Source organism: Gossypium arboreum, unplaced genomic scaffold (genome assembly GCF_025698485.1).
Source record: "Gossypium arboreum isolate Shixiya-1 unplaced genomic scaffold, ASM2569848v2 Contig00159_ERROPOS13710758+, whole genome shotgun sequence".
Taxonomy (NCBI): Eukaryota; Viridiplantae; Streptophyta; class Magnoliopsida; order Malvales; family Malvaceae; genus Gossypium; species Gossypium arboreum.
Window position 1 is genome coordinate 139,917 of NW_026440295.1, and position 11,399 is coordinate 151,315.

An 11,399-nucleotide genomic window follows, 5' to 3' on the forward strand; every position below is an offset into this window, starting at 1 on the left:
CAACCCACACAGACGTGTGACTTTTCAAAATAAGAAATTTTCTAAATGTCGAAAAGGTTTTGAAAGTTCTCGGTTTAGTTCCAAATCGCTTCGGATGTATGTTTTGGGCCTCGTAGGTCATTATAAGGGACAAATTGCATGTGATTGAAAAGTTTTAAATTTGAATGAAATCTTATGGCTCGATTTTGTATGTTTGCTTGTATTTAAGTCTGTTAGTACCTCGTATCCTATCCCAGCATCAAACACGGGTAAGTACGGTCGTAAATGTCGAACACCATTGTATAAGAGGTAGCTTAGCGAAAATAAGATTCAAGGGGCTGATCTGATCAGAGAGACTAAAGAAAAACTGAAAGTAATTCACGATAGTTTGAAAGCAACTTCGGATCAATAGAAATCATACCCGGACTTGAAATGGAAAGATGTTGAGTTCCAGATCAGGGATAAAGTGTTTTAAAAAGTGTCACCGTGGAAAAAGATATTATTGTTTGGTCAGAAAGGAAAATTAAGTCCGCGATTCATTGGACCATATGAGATTACTGAGCGAGTTGGGCCAGTAGCATATCGACTATCTTTACTGTCTAAGTTAGAGAAAATAAATAATGTGTTTCATGTGTCGATGCTTCGACGATACCGATCTGAACCTTTACCCATTATTTCCCCAACCGAGGTTGAAATTCAGTCTGATATGTGATATGATAAAGAACCGATTCAAATTTTAGCTCGTGAGATCAAAGAACTGAGAAATAAAAGAATCGCATTAGTGAAAGTATTATGGCATCGACACGGGGTTGAAGAAGCTACATGAGAACCTGAGAATGTTATGAGAAAACAATACCGAAACCTATTCACTGGTAAGATTTTCGAGGACGAAAATCCCTAAGGGGGGAGAGTTGTAACAGCATTGGTTTATTATGAATTTCATTAATTTGTGATTTTGTGAATTAAGGACTAAATTGATTAAATGTGAAAGTTTAGGGGCTAATGTGTAAGTAGGCCTAAATGTATGTTTTGGACTAAATTGAAGGAATGGTTGATTAGATAAGTTAATTCTAAATTCATATAGATTAAGAAAGAAAGAATTTGGATTTAGATCGGGGGAAAAGAAAAGTTATCGAGTAGTCGACCCGATCCGTCAATTTTGAATACGAGGTAAGTTCGTATGTGTTAAACATTGCAATAATTTTGCTTTTAGTGCTTTGATATTGCATAAATCGTATATATGGAACTACAGTTATGTTCGACGACAAATCAGTTATTTGTGGCACTTAGTGTGTGATTAGACATAGCTTCGGCTATATATATGGCATTTAGTGTGCAATTTGAGATAGCTTCGGCTATGTACGACACTTAGTGTGCATGATGTCGAGTGCGGCACTTAGTGTGTGAGATATCGAGTATGGCACTTAATGTGCAAGGCATTGAGTATTCAACAGCATTCCATGTATGTATGAACTTGTTATGGATTGGTATAGGTATGTACATGTATATTATGAGCTTAAAATCGAAGAAGTTATAAAGTTTGTATATAAGCTTATAAATAAATAGGTGAAAGGTTTGTAAGTAATCAAAAAGTACATATAATATGTTTAGATTGATGAATGTTGTATTTTTGATTAGTTAAGTTTATATCAACGAGCTTACTAAGCTTATTAGCTTACTTTGTGTATTTTACTGTGTTTTATAGTGATATCAAGGCTAGCTCGGATCCGGGAATCGTTGGGAATATCATCGCACTATCAAATATCTAAGTTGGTACTTTTGAATTATACAATTATGGTTTATGGCATTATAGGCTAGATATGGTATTTTGGTTGTGATCACAGCCATGAGATTTGGCTTGTAAATGTATATGTTTTGGTTTGTAAATATATAGCCATGAGTGATGGCTTATTTTGGTATGTTTTGGTATGAATGTACTTATGGGTTATAGTTGCTCAAATGGTTATGTGAATTATGATAAATGAGTCATATTGATTGATGTTGTTTTGCCATGTATTTGACTAAGTAAATGGTAGTGATTTGAGTTTTGGAATAGATGAAAATATAATGGTATGAATTTTGCATTTGGTTGATGAGTTTGGCTGCCTAATTGTACAATGAAATGGTACCAGTTTGCCTTGTGTAGGTGTTATGAAGTTAGGGTGGCAAATTGGCCTTCCAAATGGCCTATTTTTGTCCACACAGGTGTGTGTTTCAGCCGTGTGTGACACACGGTCATGTTACATGGTCAGGTGTCCCCTAGTGTTGAAATAGAATTGAAGTCAGTATGCTCCACACGGTCTCACACACGTGCGTGTGACTGGTCGTGTGGTACAACTCTGTATACCCCCTAATTAGCACCCGGCCTAGCACATTGGCATGTGACTTGGCCGTGTTGCATAAGTCAGTATACCCTACAGATTTGGCACGGCCTAGACACATGGGCGTATGGTCGGCCGTGTGACCCAAGTCAGTATGTATGCCCTGTTTCCACATGGCTTGAGACAAGGGCGTGTCTAGAGCCGTGTGAGGCACACGGCCTGTTCACAAGAGCGTGTGACCCCTTTATGGTTGAAATTTTTCTAAGTTTCTAAAATTTTCATATGTTATCGGTTTAGTCTTAAACCATTTCTAAAGCATGTTTAAGGCCCCGTAGGCCTTTATAAGGGACAATGTGATTGTGTTGAATGATTTATGAGAATGAATGTTGATCGCGTGATTTGTAACAAGTAATAAATATTTATAATGAAGATCAGACCTAGACTAACTATTATCACGACGAAAAGGCAAGCGCACCTATCGAACAATATTATAGCAACGGCAAGATCGGGATATCGTACCCAAGGGAACCAAAAGTACTAGTAATAACTTTCTTTTTACTATCTAGCCTAAGAATAAAAGAGTTTGTTTATTAAACTAATTATCTAAACTAATTAACTAATTTAATTAAAGCGAAGAGAGAATTTGGAAAAAGACTTGAAGAAAAGCAATTAATAAAGACGACACCCAAGGAGGAATCCACCTAGATTTCACTTGTTATCGATTTATTCACTTGACGTGTTCCGTAGAAATCCCTAAGTTAAGTTATTATCCCTATTCAAGACTAATAACATCTAATCCCTAGATTGAATAACTGAGATGTTTCTCTAATTAACACTCTAAGGTTACATTAACTCGATCTATGGATCCCCTTATTAGGTTTCACCCTAATCCGGTAAAATCTTGTAACCCTATTTCTAGGCATTCGATCAACTCCGCTTAATTATGTCGAATCTACTCTTAGGAAGGGTCTATTCCTCCTCTGCATAAGCACATCAAATCATGAATTAATACCCAAAATATTAACTCAAGAATTAAGAACACATAATTAAGAACAAATCAAGTATTTATCATACAATTCAGATAATAATAACAAGATCCATCATAGGTTTTATCCCCTTAGGTATCTAAGGGGTTTAGTTCATAATAAAATAAGAGTACATTTTAAAAGTATGAAAATAACAAAACATAAAGAAAACTCTAAAACCCCTAAAGGAATTCTAAGAGAGATCTTCGGTCTTGGAGTAGCTCCAGCTTTTGAGATGGATTGTCTGGCTTCTCTCACGTAATTCCTGGCATGTGGTTCTATGCAGAAAAGTTCTGGAGAGCCCCCCTTTCTAGGTCATACTTAGGGTGTTTATATAGGCTTTTTATTGGCTTTCTTCCCCCCTAAGTATCCTTTTTTCGTGTAGAATACAACTCCTTAAAAAAGGGACACGCCCGTGTTCCACGGCCGTGTTGTAACACCCCAAACCCGTGACCGTCACCGGATTTGACCACGTGATGTTACCGGGCTTACTTCCCTTATTTCTCTCTTTGAAATAATTGATTTCTGTTCCAGGCAGGCTAGCTAACTGCGTCACTGTCACCTTAGAAATCATATCTCAAGTTCCAGAACTCGAAAATCAGTTCCGTAAATTTTCCCTGAAACTAGACTCATATATCCATCCCTGGATTTATTTCTAGAATTTTTTGGTCAGGCCAATTGGTACAGTTTATTAGTTAAAGTCGCCCATGTTACAGGGGTCGACTACACTGACCTTCGCGCATTACAACCTGAATATCTTCTCGTACAGGGATTCAATGCTCATTTAGTTTGTTTCTAATGAAACTAGACTCAAAGGGGAATCTGCACATATAAGGCAAGACTTCTAATTCCTTCTGGATAATTTATGGTAAATTTTCAAAGTCGAGACAGGGGATCCAGAAACTGTTCTGGCCCTATTTCACGAGAACTTTAATATCTCTCAGTATACTGCTCATATGGTCGTTTCGTTTCGTCCATATGAAAATAGATTCATCAAGGTTCAATTTCATAATTTATTCACTATTTAATTCTACTTCTACTATTTTTAGTGATTTTTCAATCTCATATCACTGCTGCTGTCCGCAACAGTTACTGCAGAGACTATGCCAATTTCATGAATCTTTCCTTGGCCTTACTAATCATCCATCATACATGACACAAATTATGGCCACCTTATCAAAATTAAAGTTTCTAAGACTCGTGGCTATAGGTTCTAGCATCCCACTCAACGACCACATAGGCCATTTTCACATGGCTTAAAGTTTACAACCCACAATTCAACAAAACATAATAGCCTATACATGCCAAATGTTCTCCTAGTTCAACTACGAAGACAATACCAAAAGATTTCCAGCCGGTGTGATGACTTCAACGACGGTTCCGAAAGCACGCAACAATACGAGTCCAAGAGACCTAAAATGGGTGACAAGAAAACACCGAGTGAGTTTATAACTCGATAAGTCATAAGCATTCATCAACCATCCATTAATAAAATTTTCACAACATCAAACAATAAACGAGGCTAGGTACTTCATCCATATCGAAACTATACCATAATTCCTCGGACCTTTCGGTTCAATCTCATACCAAGTCATTCACACCATAATCATACAATTGCAATCATCACATAGATTTAAAGCTTACCAAGCTCAACCCCGAGCATGAACGTATTGCCTATTCGTCATGAGCTCAAGGTACTTACCCGATCCGCTGTCCGGGATTAACTCGATAATGTCGCACACTCAGTGCCAATTGTAATGCAAGAGCATATAGTGAATCCGCACACTTAGTGCTATATATTTTCAGCTCGCACACTTAGTGCTATATAATTTTCAGCTCGCACACTTAGTGCTGTACAATTTTAAACCCGCACACTTAGTGCCAATCTTGTCACCGTGTCCATTTATACCCGCACACTTAGTGCCGAGACCAATACCTTATGCATTTTGCTGCCTTTATACATTCAACAATGGCATCATTCCATACACATACATTTTCATTTACACATCAACTCATTTAAACACAATTGCGTATATATTATGGTCATTTACATCAACACCAAATATATGCTTAATGACTTACATTATGTAGGGTAGAACGGTTCCAATTCGGCTACTCGTTTGCTTTCTCCTTTCCTTTGTCCGATTTAGTCCCCTTTGCTCGGAGCTAAATCAAACAATTCACCTCTCCATCAAACACAAACATACGGCATTCATATACATTATTATGATTATTGCGAATACTTAACACAACTAAGCTAAAATTTACTCAATCTCATATTAATTTATTGCTACTTATTCATCAAATTCCCAATACGAGGTATTTAACACCTATGCAACAAAACCGGATTAGCAAACACCCATAGCCCATGGCCGATTACAACTTAAACACAAGTCAACAAGATCTCATGATTTCAAATCAAACTCTTCTCAAGAATGCACCATGCCGAACCCTTAGATGATTAAACATCTAATTTAGACAATCTTAGAACATCTAAACGACACTTGTTCAAGGCATTAAACCACTACATGTTCGGCTATTACCTTAGGTGCATTAGAAATTTATACTATCAATAAGCTCAACTTCTTGCAACAACAATTTCTTCCTCAAGGTTTAAAGGCTAACATCAAATTATTCTCCCATTAACCATAAACGAATGTACCATACCTCCATCAAGATTTCAAGATTCTTTTGGCTTGGGTTAAGTAAGAAGCAAGATGATTAACCTAAAACAAGCTTGAATTTCAAAACAAATCTAACACTTTTTACTAACCTTTCTTCTCCTTCCATGACCGAAAGTCTTTCTCCCCTCTTCCTCTTTACATTCGGCCAAGAAGAGCTTAAGTTCCAAGCTTTGTTTTCATCACCCTCTTGCTAGCTAAAGAAGAATGCCGATTTGCTTTAGGGAGATTTCCCCTATTCCTTCATCTTTTCAAGTCATGGCAATTGTAACAAAAATGAGGAAGGATGAACAACCAATTTTCTTCCCCTTTTTTTTCTTTGTTTTGTCACGGCACAAGAGTATCCATACACACATTTTTCTTCATCATTTTCCCTTCTTTTTTTTTCATTTCTTTATTTCCCTTCCATAATGCACTAGGCCAACATGTCTAGGACATGTTTTCTTTGCCCATCATCATGTCATGGCCGGCCACTAACCTTAAGAAATGGGTTATTTGACATGCAACTCCACCTTTGTGTTAACATGCACTAATAAGCCATTTAAAATTAGCCTATCATATTTCACCATGTTTCACATTGATCCCTATTTAATAATTTCTCACAAAATTGGTAAAATTAGAGAATGAAACTTCCACATATGCATGCACACACATAGTAAGCATAGAATATAACAATTAATTATTTTTATGACTCGGTTTAGTGGTCCTGAAACCACTTTCCGACTAGGGTCAATTTAGGGCTGTTACACGTGTGACGTGGTTGCCAGGCCGTATGCGATTCGTTAAATTGCCACGGCCATGTGGGCTCAATGGCCAGGCCGTATGAGTCGTGTAAACCTTGGTCGACACCCTCGAAAGGTGCGGCCGTGTGAGATGCCCGTGTGGCAAGGCTTAGGCCGTCTTGGTCTTCTCAATTTGGTCCATTTTGTCCCCTTTTTAGCTCGTTTTTGGCTCATTTTGACTCTTGGTGCTCTCCTGGGTACAAAACATGAAATAACCGGATTAAAAGCACCAAAATCCACAAATCTAGTAATAAACATCCATAAATATGCTATGTATTTGGGGTAAAAACATGTATCATTTGGCATTTATCAAATACCCCCACACTTAAGCATTTGTTTGTCCTCAAGCAAAATTCTCACTTACTGCTAGAATTCATTCTTTTCAATCACATAATCAGTATTGATAATGTTACAAACTATTCCACAGAATTTATATAGTGAGAATTTAACTATAGGGGCATTAAAGCCTCAAACAATCTAAATCGAATATTTCGATAATAAAATTATAGGTAAGCTCCTTCCTTTAAGTAATTAACTTTAGTCCTAAATACACAAGAGATGACATCCTCACTAGAGATTCACTCAAATCATTCAAAGTGTTTAAGGGTCAAGATTACGCACTCGATTGTCTAACATGAAAAGTTATTACCATAGGCTTGCCAAGAAATCAAATCTCCACCAGTTGTAAATGATATGAGACACTAATCAAAAGGTTTTTGTATGGTTGTAATGGGGTTTAGGTTACAGGTATGGATACAGGTCAAAGAATAGGGGTTAGAATCGAGATAATTTCAATATGTTAATCCACTATCAAAAACTTAATTACTGAATCACAAACAAATAGCTAGAACTATTTTACATGAGTTCATGACAACTTTAGCTTGCTAAAAATTACACACATTTTTTTAGAACAAATCAAGTTAATACAATATGGAAATCAGGCTTCATGATTCAGTAACAAAAAATGGTGAACATAGTGAGGTAACAATATTAAATTCAATCTCGATAAAAAGGGTCAAAATAAGTAAGTGGATTTCAACAATAATTGGTTAATAGGTTAATGATGAGGGTTAATCAAAGAAAAAGATTAATAGGTTCAAAAGGGGTTCACTAAGGGTTTAATTATGTGGGAAGGCTTTTTATGGAGTCAATGGGTTAAATCCTAAGTGCCTTTATCATCTCAGTATATCAAATCATACGTGTGATCTCGACATGTATAATCGAAGCAAGTTCTAGAATAACAGTTCAATGTTGACACACTCAAACCACAAAAAAAGTGAGCAAGAAAGAAAGCTATATGCTCAAAAGGCTAAAAAATCTCACCAAAAATTTGGGTTTTTTATGTCACTCCTGCATACTTAAGATTTCAAGATAATACCTCAATTTAGGAAAATAATCTAAAAATTTTAGTTCTCAAAATATCAACTTATCATGCTCGATTCTTTAATGTCCTATAATCAAATAATCATGCATAATTCCCATGGTCTAATTCATGACATACCAACAATAGTTACAGATCAATCAGAATTCATTCTATCAATATTATGAGAAAATCACTTAAGCACAAGACCAAATTTAGGGATTTGAGAATAATGCAAAAAGTTAGGTTCCATGTTCACCCCCCCACACTTAAGATGTACATTGCCTTCAATGTACAAAGATAGACTAGTCAACATAAAGAAAATCATAATAGGGAAAGAAGTGAAACTCCCTGTTAGAAGGATGCAAAGCTTGATTCTGAGGCTAGAGTGTTTGGGGAAAATGGTAGCGGCCACTGTTCTTGGCTAGATGAAGAAATTGGGTCGTTGAACATGGCACTCGTTAGGTATTGTTCCCTATATGTTTCCTCATTGTGTGTATTGATCGGTAATACCTCGTAATCATACTCTGACGATGAATACGGGTTAGGGGTATTATATTTTATTGGTATCAGAGCTACGGTTTAGTCGATTCTAGGACTAACGTAGCATATGTGAGTCTAACTATACATGCCATATATATAAACTGAGATAGTGTGATGACTCCTAATGTTTTGAACTATGTTTTCATATAGTAATGGATCTCAATCGAGTTATAAATGACGAAGTTGAGAGTAATGCGCTGCTCTCATGCAAGGGGCAACGCCATCTGATTCTAGGCGCGTATCAGGTAGCCAGGGAGGAGAGGCTAAAGAAGCCTTCTACCAAATGATGAATGAATGGTTCACTCAATACATTCGTACGAACCTGGCTGCTCAACAACCTCCACCCCCTCTTAATCCCCAACCGATACCTGTAGCTCCTCAAGGAGTCAACCAGTTGACAAGATCCGCAAATACGGGGTGGAAGAGTTCAAATCTAATGTTGATGATGACCCTAAGAGAGCCGAGTTTTGGCTTGAAAATACGATTCAAGTGTTTGACGAGCTTTCTTGCACGCCAGTTAAATGTTTAAAGTGTGTCATTTTTTTTATTGAGAGACACAAAAAATCAATGGTGGAATACCTTAGTGTTTGTAGTACCGAGAGAGCGAGTGACCTGGGAATTCTTTCAGACAGAGTTCCAAAAGAAATATACAAGTCAATAGTTCCTTGATCAAAAGCATAAAGAGTTTCTAGAGTTGAAACAGGGCTGAATGACTGTGACAGAGTATGAAAGAGAATTTGTACGGTTGAACAAGTATGCTCAAGAATATGTTTCCATTGAAGAAATCTTGTGCAAACTTGTAACACCCCTTACCCGTATCCAAGGCTGGAACAGGGTACGAGGCATTACCAGACTTAACCATACACATAGACGAAAACCAGGCCATAAAATTTCATTTAATTCAAAACTTTTTGAAAACATGCATAGACTCATATTTAAAGACATATAACATGGCAAAAATGAGCACTTACACATCCATAATCATGCAATAACAAACAATGCTAACTATATCATCACATCAAAACATAGGACATGGCATGATTAATTAAACTTACAAACCATAATGATAAGGACCACATCTCATGATCATATATGATAACTCAATGCAGACCGATACTATGGTCAAACTCATAATAATAATACATATCACAAACCAACTTCCTATACATGCAACTCACTTGATATTTCTAATATTTAAATTAATTCTTCCAAAAACGATAACTTGATAGTGTGATTTTGCCTCCGACATTTTCAAATTTTCACCACTGCAGTAACCCAAAACTGCCAAGGCTAAATTTACTCATTCATTACTATTATTCACCAAATCCATGCAATATCATTTCATTCATAATGGTAAGAACACATAATTATGCTTCATAAGATAAATTGTAACATCCTGATTTTTGGGTTTTTCTCGATTCTTGATATTTTAAGTAAATTTATAAAATTTGGTATGTGATGATGGAATTCATAATTTGGGTATGTAAATGGGCTTATGGAAGGCCCATGAGTTGGCCAAAACCCGGTAGAATTTTTAAATTTTGGACTTAGGAGTTAGGGGTTCTGGTTAGGTGCCCTTATATTAAGTTGTGGGTAAAATGTATCACAAAAAGAGCTTTGGTGAAGTGGCAAGGGTGACGCCACTAAGCTCCTAAAAAGGTGGCACGTGGAGCATAGAGGAGGACAGGTTCGATTCCTGTGTTGGCAAATAACAAGTATTTATTTTTATGTGGGAAGGGTAAGTGTTGGAACCTAAGTGGATTCTGTAAGAGGAGAGTTGGATCAAGTCAAATGCATAAATTAAGGAGGGATAAGGGGAGAGATTTTAGGGATTTGAGAGAAGGATAGAGCTTAGCCGTTTGGAAGGGGTTAGAGAGGGAATTGGGGGAGGGTATTAGGTTAGTAATTTCGGCATTAGGGTCTTAACTGTGCCGTTTTCTCTTCTGTATTAGTTTTCTCTTCTTATTTTCTTCCCTACCCGAAGCTACCATCTTCCCTCTCATCTTTTATCTCATTTCTTTTTTCAAAAACAGCCCATTATTTTCCTCCACTCATTTATAATTTCCTTCCCTTATCTCTATTTCTGCCGAAGTGCCGCAAAAAGCCGAAATCAGTGAAGATAGAGGGTGCCAATTCTTTGTGACCAGCAACCTTTTCTTTCCTTTTCAATAGTTGGTGTTTGATTCCTTTACCTTTTAGGCATCCGAATTCAAGAGGAGAAAGACTGTGGTAAGTGTTCAAACCCTAAACAATTCCTAGTGTAACTTTGGCCAAAAGCCAAACCCCAAATTTAGGAGATGGCGAATATGGGTATAGACTTATGGGGTCTTCTTTTAATATTTTGTGGTTTATTTAGTGGAGGAGCAGCAAGGTGTAGTGTCAACTTGGAGTAGCTTGGATTTAGTAGTGGCTAGACCTAGTCATCAATCGCGACAAAGGTAAGATTCCTAAGGCCATTATGGATGGTGGCCGAATGTGTAAGTGATGATAATAGGAAGTTTTCGATTTGGTTTAATATTAACATGGTCTAATCTATAAGTGGTTGATTATAGGAGAAATCGCATAGGATATCTCATCAAGGAATATCGCAAAAGCAGTGTGTAACGAACCTTTTTCATAGCTTAAAGCGATAAAATCTTTGAAAAGCGAAATGCCGAAATTCGGCATTTCGAGGACGTGTGTGCAACAATGACGCTCACTAGTTAGTT